At 41.2% G+C, this 15,967-nt stretch overlaps 1 protein-coding gene across 1 annotated transcript in view; it reads right to left on the bottom strand.

The window, feature by feature from the left end:
* LOC136167162 (tubulin alpha-1C chain) overlaps window positions 1-15,486 on the bottom strand; it is a 40,620-nt gene extending 25,134 nt beyond the window's left edge. Inside the window, exon 1 of the mRNA XM_065934497.1 lies at window positions 15,338-15,486. The gene's annotated coding sequence lies outside the window, so the exon portion shown is untranslated. The remainder of the gene's footprint in view (window positions 1-15,337) is intronic.
* Window positions 15,487-15,967: the final 481 nt, after the last annotated feature.

Below are 15,967 nucleotides of genomic sequence, written 5' to 3' on the forward strand. Positions count from 1 at the left end.
CCAATGGTTAAGAATCCACCTTTCACTGCAGGGGACACGGGTTTGATCCCTGACCTGGGAAGACCCCACACGCCACAGGCAACTAAGTCCATGTGCCACAATCACTGAGCCCATGCTCTAGCGCCCTGAAGCCACAACTGGGGAGCCTACAGGCCCTAGAGCCCCTGCTCTGCAACAAGGGAAGCCACTGCAATGAGAAGCCCATACACTGCAACTAGAGAGTAGCCCCTGCTCGCTGCAACTAGAGAAAGCCCATGCACCAACAAAGACCCAGAGCAGCCAAAAATAAATACATAAAATAAAATTGTAAAACTTTAAGAGTGACCCCAAGGGTTGGGGTCTGAACAACTGGAAAAATGGAGTTGATACTAAGATGAGGAGCAGTTTGGAAGGAGCAGGTCTAAGTGTGGTAAGGAACAGGAAGCTCATGGTTTGCTTTGAACACGGTGAGGATGAGATGCCAATCAGACATCAAGTCGAGAACTTAAGGAGGCAATGAATCAATATGCATAAGAATCCTAGGGTGGAAAGGGACCAGGACTTCCAACACAAATCCTCAAGTTTCTACATTAGGGAATATAGCCTTGGTAAAACTAGGAGAGCTTGACAACAGTCCAGTGGCAGAAAAGGATACTGAGACTCAAAACCGTCTTGAGGAAAGAAGTCTAGATTAGAGACGCATTTTAAGACATTTCAAGTATTAACACATTTCAAGTAATTTTTTAAGTGTATGTTGCTGTTTCTTTTCTTTCTTTCTTTAATATTTATTTATTTTGGCTGTACTAGGTCTTAGTGGCAGCATGCAGGATTTTTAGCTGTGGCACGTGGGATCTAGTTCCCTGACCAGGATTGAACCCGGGCTCCCTGCATTGGGAACTTAGTGTGTTAGCCGCTAGACCACCAGGGAAGTGCCAAGGCCCCATGTATTGATGTGAGACCACATATTGTGCTCCGTACAAATTGGAACTGGAGACTGTAAGCCCATTACAGTTTAGCCATCCAAGGAATTTAATCTGAGAGAGCTAGTTTCCTCTATGCCTGAGTTAGAACACAACCAGTCTGCCTCATTCCCTTATGTCCCAAATTGGCATATGCAAACCTAAGATTCTGGACAGTGTCAATGAAAAATTAGTCAATCCTTCTAAGAAAGGAATGGAAAATTTTATTTGAGCCAAATTTGAGGGTCATAACCCAGAAAGCACAGCTCAGAAAGCTCTGAGAACTCCTCTGTCCATTAAAAGTCAAGGCACAGTTATGTAACTTTTTTGTACACTAAATGAAGTATTACTGACAGTTTACATGATCGAGATCTAGGTGTCATTGTGGTAGGTCATGTGACCCTTGACAAGCTCAAGAAAGAGTGTTATCTTTTAAGGAGTTGCTTGTTGATGCTAGGAGGTTTCTCTTTATGGTTGAGCAGGTATTCCTGGTGATGCGGGAGGTTTAGTCAATCATGATGTAGAGACACAATGTACAGTGGGAGGGGAGGACAACAGGCAGCAAGAATGTTTTATGTTTAGATTTTTCTTGTCTTGACATAAAATATGACTCTTATTTCACAACAGTTTATAATTAATCCCAATAGGAGCATCAAACTCTTAGAGGCATTTACAATGTAGAATTTGTAGAAATTAGTGTCTAATTGGATTGGAGAGTGAGGAATAGGAAAAGGCTCTGAATTTCCTGTCTCTGGAGCCTAGGTGGGCAATAGCAATAGGAAATACCAGAGGCATGGGGGTCGGGGTTACTTCTGTTTATTTATTTATTTTTATAAGAGGCTGAAGCTAGATTGTCTTTGGCCTTCCAGTAGAGAGTTTTGGACACCATCAGAACAAACAAGTAGATTTAGTAAGTAAGGGGGTCTGTATCCGGAGCTCAAGAATGATTTAAAGTACCATTGTTTCTATGTGATCAATTTTGTAACCTGCTACATTATATAAATCAACCCATAGAAGTAGCTCATTGTGCTTTCCACCTTTACAGAGAGACACAGGAAGTTAAGCTAATCTATCACCTTCCTCGAAGACTTGAAATTCTCTCAGTCTTCACCCCTCACTGCTGTATGACTCTTATCCATCTTTTACTCCTCCTTTCCCAAGGAAAGAGGTGCTTCCCCAATGAGAAGCTCCTCATTGCTTCTGTATCCTTCAAGCTCCTAATCTTCATTTACCTGCTCACTCCCAGCAGATAACCTAGATTCCTAATGTAGTGATATGATTAAAGGATTCAATCTGAGCTCCAATAGCTTTCATCCCATCCTCCACAAACTGTTTGTCTTTCTTGTTCCTTGTATTATCCTCCCACTTTTCTCACTAAGGTGCCCTCCAATTTTATTAATACTAATCCCACCCACTTGGGTCCTAGTTTATATTCCTGCTGACAGCCTCTGGGAACTTGCTTTATTAATTAACCCCTTTGCTTGACCCTTAATTCTCTTTCTTAACACAAATTACTCCCAAACCACCATAGTGTCATTTCCTGTTTGAGTTACTATCCTATATCTCTTCCCTTTTATTCAAATTTGTGGGTTTTTCCATCTGCCCATTTACTTCTTAACTTTAATAAGTATCCCCACCCCACTGACCCCAGTGGGGTCAATTTTTCCATTTTAAGCATCCCACCACCCAATCACCATCTCCACCTTTCCAGTAAGAAAAAACCAATCCCAACAATCCTTCCCTTTAAGGAGACTGAGAGACGCCAATCTTGCCACCATTTCACTGCCCTTTACCCTCGTATGTCCTCACACCTCTCCTTGCACAGTCTATCACTATAATCTTACACTCTTGCTTACATCTGCAACTCCCTAGTTCCATTTTCTTTGTCCTGTTCACTTAGCAAAACTTCAAAGCTAATTAAATCTCTACCTACCCCATGCCTACAGGCATAGCTGTGGCAGGCTGACAGATCCACTTAAAATTCATGATCACTAACCTCCAGGGGGCCTTCCATTGCTTAGCAGTAATACTGTATTTCCCTAAGTCCCTTCACTTTCCCATTTTCCTCAACATTTTTTTTAACGTCTTCTTCTGGATCCTCAAACCCTCCAAAGTTCTTCCCATTCTCACTCTCAGTTCATAACTTTGCATCTTTATTCACTGGGAAAATAGAAGCAATCAGAAGAGGCTGTCCACAAGTTCCCAATGTTATGCTTTCCTTGCTAAAACATAATTTTCAAAAAGTTAAAATCATGGGACTTCCTAGTAGTCCAATGGCTCCTGGTGCATGGGGTTGGGTTCAGTCCCTGGTTGGGAAACTAGATTCTGCATGCTGCAACTAAGACCTGACCCAGCCAAATAAATAAATAAATATATTTTAAAAAGTTAAAATCACAACATATAAATATAGAATTAAACATGAGCTCAAGATTTACTGACTAAGGAACCAGTAAAATGATAAAGTTGGTGCAAAGAGCATTTAAGGAACAGGAGTTGTTATATTTCATCAGGAAAGGTACCTTAAAAATATTAGAATAAGACTGCTAAGTAGAAACAAAACTGACTAATGCCCTTCAAGAGAAAACAAAAAAAAAATCATAACCTGTGAGGCTATCTTTTCCATAGGGCCAATACCATTGTATTTCTCTCGGATGAACACTACGTGCATCACTGTAAGTTTTCTATAAGAAACAGGACTGTTAAATATCCTAATCAGGACTTCCCTGGCAGTCCAGAGGATAAGAATCCTCCTGCCAATGCAGGGGACACAAGTTTGACTCCTGATACAGGAAGACCCTACAAGCTGCAGAGCAACCAAGCCCATGCACCACAACTACTGAAGCCAACCCGCTTAGAGCCTGTGCTCCGAAACCAGTGAGAAGTCTTTACACAACAAAGAGGAGCCCCCGCCTGCCACAACTAGAGAAAGCCCGTGCACTGCAACGAAGACCTAGCTCAGCCAAAAATAAATAAATATACCTTTAAAAATAAATCTAAAAAAAAATCCTAATCAGTAATAAGTAGAAAGTCAAGCAAAGGTGGCTGCCCTTAGAAAATGAGACAATCCCCAGAGGGCCTGCTGGACAGAGCCCAGCTCTTCACTAAAAAGATACCCAGTAATCCTGTTAGCACAATTTCAAAATTTGGGATAATTCTTCTTAACCCTTTACCTATTTGTGATTGTCCCACACACTCCTGCCTGGTCTTCTAGCTTCTGACAATAAACTGTCCATGCTCTTATTAAAGGTCAATTTTTCCACTTGTGTACGAAAGGCAAAGATATACCCAACTGAATTCAGAGTTCCAGAGAATAGCAAGGAGAGATAAGAAGGCCTTCTTACATGAACAATGAAAAAATGTAGAGGAAAGCAATACAATGGGAAAGACTAGAGATCTCTTCAAGAAAACTGGAGAGATCAAGGGAACATTTCAGCAAGAATGGGCACGATAAACGAAGAAATGGTAAGGACCTAAAAGCAGCAGAACAGACTAAGAAGTGGTGGTAAGAATTCACAGAAGAACTAAACAGTAAGGTCTTAATGACCCGGATAACCACGATGGTGTGATCACTCACTTAGACCCAGACATCCTGGAGTGTGAAGTCAAGTAAGCCTTGGGAAGCACTACAAATAAAGCGAGCAATTTCAAATCCTAAATGATGATGCTGTTCAAGTGCTGCACTCGATATGCCAGCATATTTGGAAAACTCAGCAGTGGCCACAGGACTGGAAAAGGTCAGTTTTCATTCCAATCCCAAAGAAGGGCAATGCCAAAGAATGCTCAAACTACCACACAATTGCACTCATCTCACACACTAGCAAAGTAATGCTCAAAATTCTCCAAGCCAGGCTTCAACAGTATGTGAACTGAGAACTTCCGTATGTTCAAGCTGGATTTAGAAAAGGCAGAGGAACCAGAGGTCAAATTGCCAACATCCGCTGGATCATCGAAAAGGCAAGAGAGTTCCAGAAAAACATCTACTTCTGCTTTATTGACTATGCCAAAGCCTTTGACTGCGTGGATCATAACAAACTGTGTTAGATTCTTCAAGAGATTGGAATACCAGACCACCTTACCTGCCTCTTGAGAAATCTGTAGGCAGGTCAAGAAGCAACAGTTAGAACTGGACAAGGAACAACAGACTGATTCCAAATTGGGAAAGAAATATGTCAAGGTTGTATATTGTTACCCTGTTTATTTAACTTACATGCAGAGTACATCATGTGAAATGCGAGGCTGGATAAAGCACAAGCTGGAATCAAGATTTCTGGGAGAAATATCAATAGCCTGAGATATACAGATGACACCACCCTTATGGCAGAAAGTGAAAAGGAACTGAAGAGCCTGAAGAGCTCTTGATAAAAGTGAAAGAGGAGAGTGAAAAAGCTGGCTTAAAACTCAACATCCCCAAAACGAAGATCACGGCATCCAGTCCAATCACTTCATGGCAAATAGATGGGGAAACAATGGAAACAGTGACAGACTTTATTCTCTGTCTGTGATAAAATCACTGCAGATGGTGACTGCAACCATGAAATTAAAGATGCTTGCTCAAAAAAAAAAAAAAAAAAAAAAAGACACTTGCTCCTTGGAAGAAAAGCTATGACCAAACTAGATAGCATATTAAAAAGCAGAGACATTATTTTGCCAACAAAGGTCTGTCCAGTCAAAGCTATGGTTTTTCCAGTAGTCATTTATGGATGTGAGAGTTGGACTATAAAGCAAGCTGAGTGCTGAAGAATTGATGCTTTTGAACTGTGCTGTTGGAGAAGACTTTTGAGAGTCCACTGGACTGAAGGAGATCAAGCCAGCCAATCTGAAAGCAGATGAGTTCTGAATATTCACTGGAAAGACTGATGCTGAAGCTGAAACTCTAATACTTTGGCTACCTGATGCAAAGAACTGACTCACTGGAAAAGACCTGATGCTGGGAGATAGGAGGCAGGAAGTGAAGGGGACGACAGAGGCTGAGATGGTTGGATGGCATCACCGACTCGATGGATATAAGTCTGAACAAGTTCTGGGAGTTGGTGATGGACAGGGAAGCCTGGCGTGCTGCAGTCCATGGGGTTGCAAAGAGTCGGACACGACTGAGTAACTGAACTGAACTGAACTGAACTGTACACCGATAGATACTTTAAAGTTTAATCGCTCAGTCATTTCCAACTCTTTGTGACCCCATGGACTGTAGCCTACCAGCCCCCTCCATCCACACCATCTTCCAGGCAAGAATACTGGAGCGGGTTGCTCCCACATCGTAGGCCGACGCTTTACTGCAAGAGCCACCAGGGAAGTCCGATAGATACATAAGTCACCAACTTAGAATGCTTTCCAGAACTGCAGACCCATATATCCAACTGCCTGTGGAATTCTCTGCTTAGATATCTAATAGATTCTTAAACCTAAATTCTTAAATCTTTCTGCCTAAACATGCTCCTCCCTTTCCCATCTCAATTAATTGCAATGTCATTCTTCCTGTCACCTGGGCCCAAAACTTTGGAGTCATCACTGACTCTTTTACTATCACTCCCATCAGTATATCAGCAAATCCCATTAGCTCTACCTTGAAACACATTTACTGCATTTCCACTTTTCATTATCTCCACTACAGCCACTCTGAACCAAAGCCACTTTTGTGTTAAATAAATATTTTTAATGTGCCATTTAAGTCTTATGTAGGTTTACCATATATTTTAAAATTATTTTCTTAATAGTTACTCTACAGAATATAAAATACATCTTAACTCACTACTATCTATTGCAGATTAATACTAATTTCAGGAAAATACAGAAACTTTAGTCCAATATAACTCTACCCACACCTTCCTTTGTGCTTTAATATATATTAATATCTCAAATATATCTTCATATTAACACTTAATATTATTTATCATATAGTTACATCTATACTACCGAATATATTATTAGGTATTATATTATTTCACATGTTATGACTCATCAGTATAGTGTTATAATTATTGCTTCATACAATTTCATATTTTCAAAAGACATTTTGTGAAGAAACAAGAAATATATTTTTATATTGCCTTTTTTTCATTCAAGTATAATTGATTTAGAGTGTTGCGTTAGTTTCAGGTAGGCAGCAAACTGATTCAGAAATATACATATATACTCCTTTTCAGATTCTTTTCCCTTATAGGATATTATAAAATATTGAGTACAGAGCTATAGCACTGTATAATCCTTTATATTAACCCATTTCCAGTGCTCTTCATTTCTTCTTTTTAAAAATTTTTATTTATTCATTTCTTCCTTTGGATTTGAGTTATTAATACCATCTGATATCCTTTCCTGTCAGCCTGAAGAACTCCTTTTAGCACTTCTTGAGGGCAGGTTCCTCAAAATTGCTTATCTGGGTTTGTCTTAATTTCTCTTTCATTTTTGAAGGAAGCTTTGTGGGATATAAAATTCTTGGTTGAAAAAAAATTCTTGGTAGATAGTTTTGTCTTTCACACTTTGAATATTCCATTCTACTGCTTTCCAGCCTTCATTGTTTCAGATGAGAAATTAGTAATTACACTGATGTTCCATTGTACATGATGGTGGTTTTCCTTTGATGCCTTAAAAGATTTTTTGTTGTTTGTTTTTAACAGTTTGCATACTGTGTTTAGGTGTGGATCTCTGTAGTTAAATCCTAGTTGGGTTGGTTGAGCTACATGCCTGTGTAGATTAATGTTTTCAATCAAATTTGCCACGTTTTCAGACATTATTTTTTCAAATTGTTTTTTCTAACCTTTTCTTTCCTCTTCCATTACACGTATGTTGGTCTGTTGTCCCACAAATGTCCAAGGCTCCATTCACTTTTGTTCCATTCTCATGCTTCCTGTTCTTCAGTAGATAATTTCTGTTGCTCTCTCTTCAAATTTCACTGCTTCTTTTTCTCTGCCATCTTGAATCTGCTTTTCAGCTCTCCTAGTGAATTTTTCAAGTATTGCTTATTTCTGCTCTTGGAAAATTTTTCAAGTATTGCTTATTTCTACTCCTGGAAAATTTTTCAAGTATTGCTTATTTCTACATTTTTAGTCATTTAAAAAATTTTAAATAATGTGCTTTCTTATTGAGTATCTTCATTTATTAATATTACTGTCCTACTTTCTTTTGATTCTTTAAACACAATTTCTTTTAGTTCTTTGAACATAACTGCTTTGATATCTTTGCCTGCTAAATCCAACTTCTGGGAACATTCAGAGAGAGTTTCTACTTATTTTTGCTTTTCCTCAGAATGGGTCATACATTCCTACCTCTCTGCATATTTTATTTGAAAGCTAGATTTTTAAATACTGTACTGTAACAACTCTGGATTCCAATTTTTTCTCCCTTCAGGGTAACTTCTGTGTTTGTGTGTTTAGTACCTTGCTTTAGTTAAATCAATTAAATCTGTCCCCTTTGAAAGGTATGGCTATTGATATCCCTGCTCAGTTTATTTTCTCTTGTTTTTACTTTTCAAGTCTGGCTTCCTAGGGGTCATCCCTGTGTCTAAGTAGCCTAATGGTTAGCTAGTGTTCGGACAGAAATTGGCTTCTGTCCTCTGGTAATGGGTGTGGGCAGGGAAGCACATTTAAAGTTCAGGCTGTTTTCAATCCTATTTGAGTTTTTACTTTTACTTTCCTTTGGGCCCTTTCATAGCTCCTCCATGTACAAATCCTCGAGGTCAGCCAGGAGTATGTGGCTATCTTAGGCCCTCTGTTCTCAGCTGCAAATGTACACACCTCAGCCAGGAATACTCTTCCCCCAACCACAACTACAATTTTGGGTTAGTAGAACCATTGGTCCTCTCCTGATCCATATTAACTGAGCCCTCTGACTCTGGCAGCAAAGCTGCCAGTCCTCACAGTATCCCCACCTCTGGCAAAATCTCCATGGTGACTGGGCTGGCAGCAGGGCTGGAAAATGGGAGCATCCTCAAGCAAGCGTGTCACAGATTCCCACTGTTATTACTACATTTCAGCAATTGTTCAAACACAAACACTTCTCATATTATTCTATGCCTTTGGTCGATTTTCAAGGTCCTAAAATGGTTGTCCTCATCAATTTTTTCCAACTTTGTAGTTGCTTTTTGGGAGAGTTGATTTGCCCACCTCCTCACTCTACCACACCTAGAAGTCCCACCCTCTTCAATAAATATTTGAATGAGTGACCAAACCCTGTGTTATCTGTCTTCTACTCTACCACACTACTGAGACTCTTCCATCAAAAATTACCAATTGTCTCCCAGGTAGTCAAACAGGCTTTGAGTAAAACAGACATCAACTGAATTCTAAGTCTGCCACCTAGCAATTGCGTACTGGCAAGTATATTTATCTTGCCCAAGTCTTGTTTTTTTCTTCTGTTAAATGGCTAAAACAACGCCTATGGATACATAATGCACTTCAGGTACAGAGTTCTCAGGTAAGGATAGGACTAGACAGGGATGGGATGGAACGAGTCTACCTGGGAAACGAACCCAAGTTTCCATATTATTACTTTGCCTGTTTCTTAAAAAGATCTCTCATCAGGGGTTGCTGCAAGTTTTGTGAATGTTTCTGTCGCTGGATTTATGGTTAAAAGAAGCACGTAACTGAAGGATGAACTTTCTCAGTTTTCACACTGTCCCAGATTTCTCTTTGCAGAACTTTAAACCTTAGGCCCTGGTTGGTTCACTGTGTTAAATCCATTATGAGAATGTTATTTAAAGCTGTACTATAATTGCAACCTCCACTAATTATTCACTAGTGTAGCAGCAAAGTATTGTTTGTAAAAATTTGATTCTTTTCATATTTATATCCACTATACCTAGCATTCTAATCAGTAAAATGATGCAATAAAATCAATATTTAAAAAAAAACAAACACCTATGGTGTTACTGTGAGTAGGGAGGGGTTGGAGTAAGCATCTGGACGAACGTTCCAGGATTCTTTTCCAACAGTGTTTTTGTTTTTCAGGAAGTCTAAGCTTCCATTCAGATGGAGCCTGGGATGCTTCTGGACCTCTTTTATCACCTTCACACTCAAGAGACATAACTAGTGAGAATGCAAGGATAATACCATGAAAATCCTTTGAGGATGCATCTATTATACACAACTGTTAAGGTATCATTATGCCTTATTATGATATTCTTTGGGTACTTTTTAAAGTGCCTCTCTCTCTGGGAACTTCTGACCACAGTAGAATTTCTAAATATGAAGAAGCTACTGAAGTTACTCCCCTAACTTCCCTTTTCCCTTGACATATTAACCATTATGTTGATATCTTCTGAAAGACCAATACAATAGATAACCCTTCTTCATCACAAACTCTCAGCTTTTAGGTATTTCTTCTAAGAACTGAAGAGCATGATCCCCACCCCAATCAGAAATAAAACATAAATGTGGTGGTTCAAGATGGAGAAAAACGAAAGACTAAATAGAATGCTTGGAATTTGAAACGAAAATAGTGTGGCAAGGCTTCCCTAGTGGCTCAGTTGGCAAAGAATCTGCCTGCAATGGAGGAGACCAGGGTTTGACCCCTGGGTCGGGAAGATCCCCTAGAGAAGGAAACGGCAACCCACTCCAGTATTCCTGCCTGGAGAAGTCCATGAACAGAGGAGTGTGGCAGGTTACAGTTCATGGGATCGCAAAGATTTGGACATGACTGTGCAAGTAACTTTCACTTCTTTTCACTTTCTAAGAACGGAAGAGTATGGTCCCCCCAATGAGAAATAAAACATCAATTTGGTGGTTAAAGACAGAGAAAAAGGAACGACGAAACAGAATGCTTGGAATTTGAAACGAAAATAGCAAGGCGAGACTATCACCATCTTAGGGCTTTACTGAAAACTCAGCTCTTTCTGTAGGAAATACATGTTTAAAAACAAAAAACAACTGCTCTTTCCACATTCTTTTATTTTTATTTTTTTTAATTTTTTTTTTCTTTTATTTTTAAAAAATTAAGTATTTATTATTTTTGGTCATGCTGTGTCTTTGTTGCTGTGAGGGCTTTCCTCTAGCTGGGGAGAGCAGGGGCTCCTCTAGTTGCGGTGCTCAGGTTTCCTACTGCAGAGGCTTCTCTGGTTGCAGAGCATGGGCTCTGGGGCGCGTGGGCTCAGTAGTTGTGACTCACAGGCTTAGCTGCTCCGAGGCGTGTGGAATCTTCCCAAGTCAGGGATCGAATCTGAGTCTCCTGCATTAGCAGGTAGGCTCTTTACCACTGAGCCACCAGAGAAGCCCCTCCGCATTCATTTACATTGATTCCTTTTTGTCCCCCCATGCTTAGCCAAGCACTCACTACTGTTACTTGCTTTTGCACCTGTCAGCCAGGCTGCCAGCTCTGAAGGAGGGAGTACCTCCACGTGTCTCCCTGCAGGCCGGACACTGCTCCTCACTCTCAGATGCAGGCAATGATGGGGCTCATTTTCACTCCCTCACTTGGAAACCTTCAATGACTCTTCACTGTCCCTAAAAGTAGTCCACAGGCTTTTTAATTGCATGTGCCTATCAGCAGACTAATGTTTGCACATCCTCTGATACACACACACCTAATTTATTTATACACTATTATGCTTCTATTTTATACAAATCATAAACATCTACCAATATAGAGAGTTTAAGAGGATGACATTTAACAAGTATAATTAGAATTTGTAATATTTCCTTTTTGTACCTTTTATATACTCCACTCTGGAGACCACTGTTCTGTAGGATAAAATCCAGGTTTTTTTTAAAACCATAATCTTCAGGGACTTCCCTGGTGGTCCAGTGGTTAAGAGCCTATGCTCCCAATGCAGGAGGCCCAGCTTCCATCTATTCCTGGTAAGGGAATTAAGAGCACACCCACATGCTGCAGAATCGGGCATGCTTCAAGGAAGATCCCACATGCTGCAACTAAGACCCAGCATAGCCAAATAAATAATTAAAACAACAACAATGAAAACAGAAACACAGCCTTCAAGCTGGGATCTAGGCACCCTTAGGGTACACAGCATAGATAGTATAAGAGGCTCCATTTCCAGATTCTGAGCTACCAAACGTGTCCTCTCCTGGAAGAGATCTGTCAGGGCACAGCTGACATGGAGCTGCCTTCTCTTTTTCCAGCCTCCTCTTTCCAACTGTTCTGACCCTTCACAAGGGAAAGGCACTCCTCAGCCACCCTGAAGTCTGTTTGTTACCAAAGGAAGGAATGATTTGAGAATGTACTATGTCTGAGGCAGAGTCTCCTGAGATCCCAGTAAGAAATGCCAAAAAGGGCAGCGCCTTATTTCATCCCCTGAACAGATTCCCAGCAACCCTCTGTGCCCTAGACAGTGACTGTCTTAGAATAAGAAGTCACAAGATGGTGCTGGAAGACCTTAAAGTGATATAGTGTTCTTAATTTAAAAACAGAGCTAGGGGCTTCCCAGGTGGCTCAGAGGTAAAGAATCTATTCGCCAATGCAGGAGACACTGGTTCAATCCCTGATCCGGGCAGATCCCATATGCCAAACGGCAACTAAGCCCGTGACCACAGCTCCTTAGCCTGTGCTCCAGAGCCCAGGAGACCAACTACTGAGCCCACGTGCTGCAAATATTGAAGCCCACACACCCTAGAGCCTGTGCTCAGCAACAAGAGAAGCCACTGCAATGAGAAGCCAGCGCTCCGCAACTAGTGAGTAGCCTCTACTCCCCACAACTAGAGAAAGCCCTCATGGCAGCAAAGACCCAGCACAGCCAAAAATAAACAATTACCAAAAAAATTTATTTTACATGGAGGCTAACTTTTCCTAATAGAAAATAAGCCTACTTAACTGCCTAGTTTGATCATGTAGACCGGTTTTGCCAACGTAGTGGTATTTTTCATAAGGGAAATGGGCTAGTTCTGTGACTCTACCTTGTTAATGAAAATACATGTACAGTACTTATCTGACAGACAATACACCAGAAATGTCATCATTCGCACCTATTTCAACTTCTGATGACCACTGCCTTAAACAAACCGTCACAATATTCGTAGCCACCTCAGACTCCTTCCCACCTAATCTCCTCTTAGCCTTTGCCTTTAATTGAAAAATGGAGTTTTTCAGGGGCTTCAGGCTTTGGCCAAACCACACTCAGGCTGCAGGCCATTCTTCCACGTCTATACCTCTGTGTGTTCACGGTTAGTCCCTCCTTCTGAAACACCCTTTCTTGTTATCACTGTATGCTGAATTCCTATCTAATTATCTGCTTGATCTGAAGCACTAATTAGGCCCTGAGGATGCAAAATAAACATAATAATAACCTTAACCCTGTCTTGACAGGATTGAAGAGTCTGTTATGGGAAACAGATAAGCAATGACAATATGCTGTGACGGAGCTATGATGGGGAACCGCAAGCTGAAGGGCACTCAGCAGGGGCACCCTCCCTTCACCTGGGGAAGTCAAGGAAATCTTGGAGGAAGTAGCCAGAAGGACAAGACCCACTGATGAGCAGGAGCTGGCCTGACATTTTGCAGGGAGGGAGGAGAAGACGACTGTGGTACTGAGAGAACAGCAGTGAGTTGAACTGACATTGTTAAGGCAAGTCCCCTGTGAAGTCAGGATTTTCATCACGAGAGACACACTTACCTAACCCTTAGGTCCAGATAGAAACGTCTACTAAACTCAATCTGTTTCATGTTTTTGAAAGAAGGATCACATTTCTCTCAAAAGCCCAATTTAGAACAGGCTGAAAGTCAAGGGAGAGGTCATCTTTAGAAAAAATTTCCGTTGTGTGTGTGTGTGTGTGTGTGTGTGTGTGTGTTTTTCTTCGAAACACTAAATATTTGAATCCCAAGCTCAACTGCTGGGGGAATGGGTAGACTTTTAATATTGGGTTCACCAGAAATAGTACCCAATGTATACCCTTGAGACATCTGTGAGGAAGGCCAGGGTAGTTTGCATATGTGGCTCTGTTCTGAGGGTGCAGGCACCCTCTAAACAAACAAGTTAATGAAAGCAGAAACACCATAGAAGAGAAAAACTCAGTTTCTAGGGACTGCTTTGTGCCATGCAAAAGGGAGAGACCATGAGGGCTTAAACCGTCTGGGTCTCTGTGCTCCACCTCTGCTCCCCTCCTGCACTGTTCCAAGCCAGAGACCGTAAAAGTACCTTCACCAAGAGACGCTCAATTGCACGGCATGTCACCACTCACTCTACTGATGTCTTATAAGTCGTTTATTTCTATGAAAGACTCTCGTCAACAAATACCGTAGTAGAAGCGAGGTCTAACAGACGCGGCACCAGCCATTAAATAATTCCTCTACTGGTGACAATTCGACACCCAATAACTCTTTGCTCATTCAAAATAGAAAATATACTGACTCTTCTCTGATACAGTCCTTTCTTACATCATCACAGTGGATTGTCATTTTATTTCTCATCCTGATTTCCTAGTTTATTTTCTTCCAGCATCCATTTGGAGGGTTAACATTTTCTCTGTGACACTATTCACTATGGCAGTAGAATCAGGTAGGTCTCATACATGAGGGCTTAGATATACAAGCACCAAACGATGTCTCTGTAAAACACTGACTGTATACAAAAGTGACGTGACATGGACCCCAAGAACTACATCACCAGTTAGGTTCCAACAGGTTTATATTGTTGGTAAAGCTACTTCATCTTTTTCAGGAAACCCATTATGAGCTCATCCCAGAAAACAAAAACTCATTTTTGTTAGAATGTTATTATCAAGCTCTGGAGGGTGAGGACTATGTTTGATAACATTTTCCTATTACAAATGTTTCCTATCAGTGACACCGTATTTTTCCAGATGGGTGGGCCAATTGTATTTCTGCTCTAAATCTTGTTTTCTTCCAGTTCCCCAGGAGTTTTCTGATTGTGACCTTTAACAAAGTTCCCAGCAATGGTAAATTGAGGTTTGTTTTGGAGTATGTATATAAATGTGTTTGCAAATAGGTTTAGATCCTGGTGTGGAAAGAGCCTGCAGTCTCCTAAATAGAAAAATCATCAAGTAAATCAGAACTGACTTAAGAGTTTGGAAAATGGTAGTGGGTCTTAGTGACCTTGTATCAAACCATGGGCAAGGCCACATTCTAACACATCCCCACTCCCAGATTAATTTAATTTCTGTCACCCTCCTCATCTTTTAAAATTCCTTCCATTCAGCAAAATCAGTTCCATTCAACAGAACAAATACATTGTGACTTCTGCACCTTGTAACTCCTTATGTGCACTGATGGAAAATACGGTTTTAATTTTGAGCGCTGCACCTGAGAACAAGCCAGGGCTGGGGGCTGGGTAATGAAATGAATTAAGCCTCCTCTTCCTCTGAAGCCCCAGGTTTTCCTAACACCCATAGACCATATGCCAGTTCATTTAGGCCGGAGGGCTCCTCAAAACTGAGGCCATTTTCTTGCAGGATCAATTTGGTCTCTTTTTAGACAAGCGGACTGCATTTGACTGTTACCTTGGTGTCAGAGCCTTCTCTGGGCAAAGGGCCGGACGTTCACCTGCAACCTGTCTCCTCCTTCGCCGGCAACCTCCTTGCAGCGTCGCGGCGCTTCCAGCAGATGGCGCCGCAGCTGAATTTTCGCGACCCGCTCTCTAAACCAGCAGAAGCGTCTGGAATAAACAGGAAGGGGAATTTGTTTTTTAAAGCATTCTGAGTTTCAACATATATTGCCTTCTTTGTTGAGTCAGAAGCTTTTTTAATTTAACTTAAATTGAAGTGCATTTGAGATGTTAAAAAAAAATCAGCGATGACGCAATCCCAAATACGGGGTGGTGGTGGGGGGGGGGTTGTTTTGTTTTCTTAAGAATTTCCACTTTCACAAATGATTCAGGAAGGAAGTTTTCAAGTAGCATAAACTGTCGCAAGAGTACTGTGGTTCAGAAACGCTAGCAGGGTGTGCTAGGTGAAGAAAGTTGGCCTCAAAAAGACCAACAAGGCGTGGCAGGGGAGAGCCTCGCTGGGCCGCAACGGAAGTGACCTTAGAGGCGGGCGGGGCGGTGGCCGTGGAAAACAGCGCCGCCTGCTGGTCGAAAGAGAAAAGGCTCGGATCTTGCCAGAGGCTGCGGCGTGGCTCCCTGGACAGTT

Source organism: Muntiacus reevesi, chromosome 4 (genome assembly GCF_963930625.1).
Source record: "Muntiacus reevesi chromosome 4, mMunRee1.1, whole genome shotgun sequence".
NCBI classification, from domain to species: Eukaryota; Metazoa; Chordata; class Mammalia; order Artiodactyla; family Cervidae; genus Muntiacus; species Muntiacus reevesi.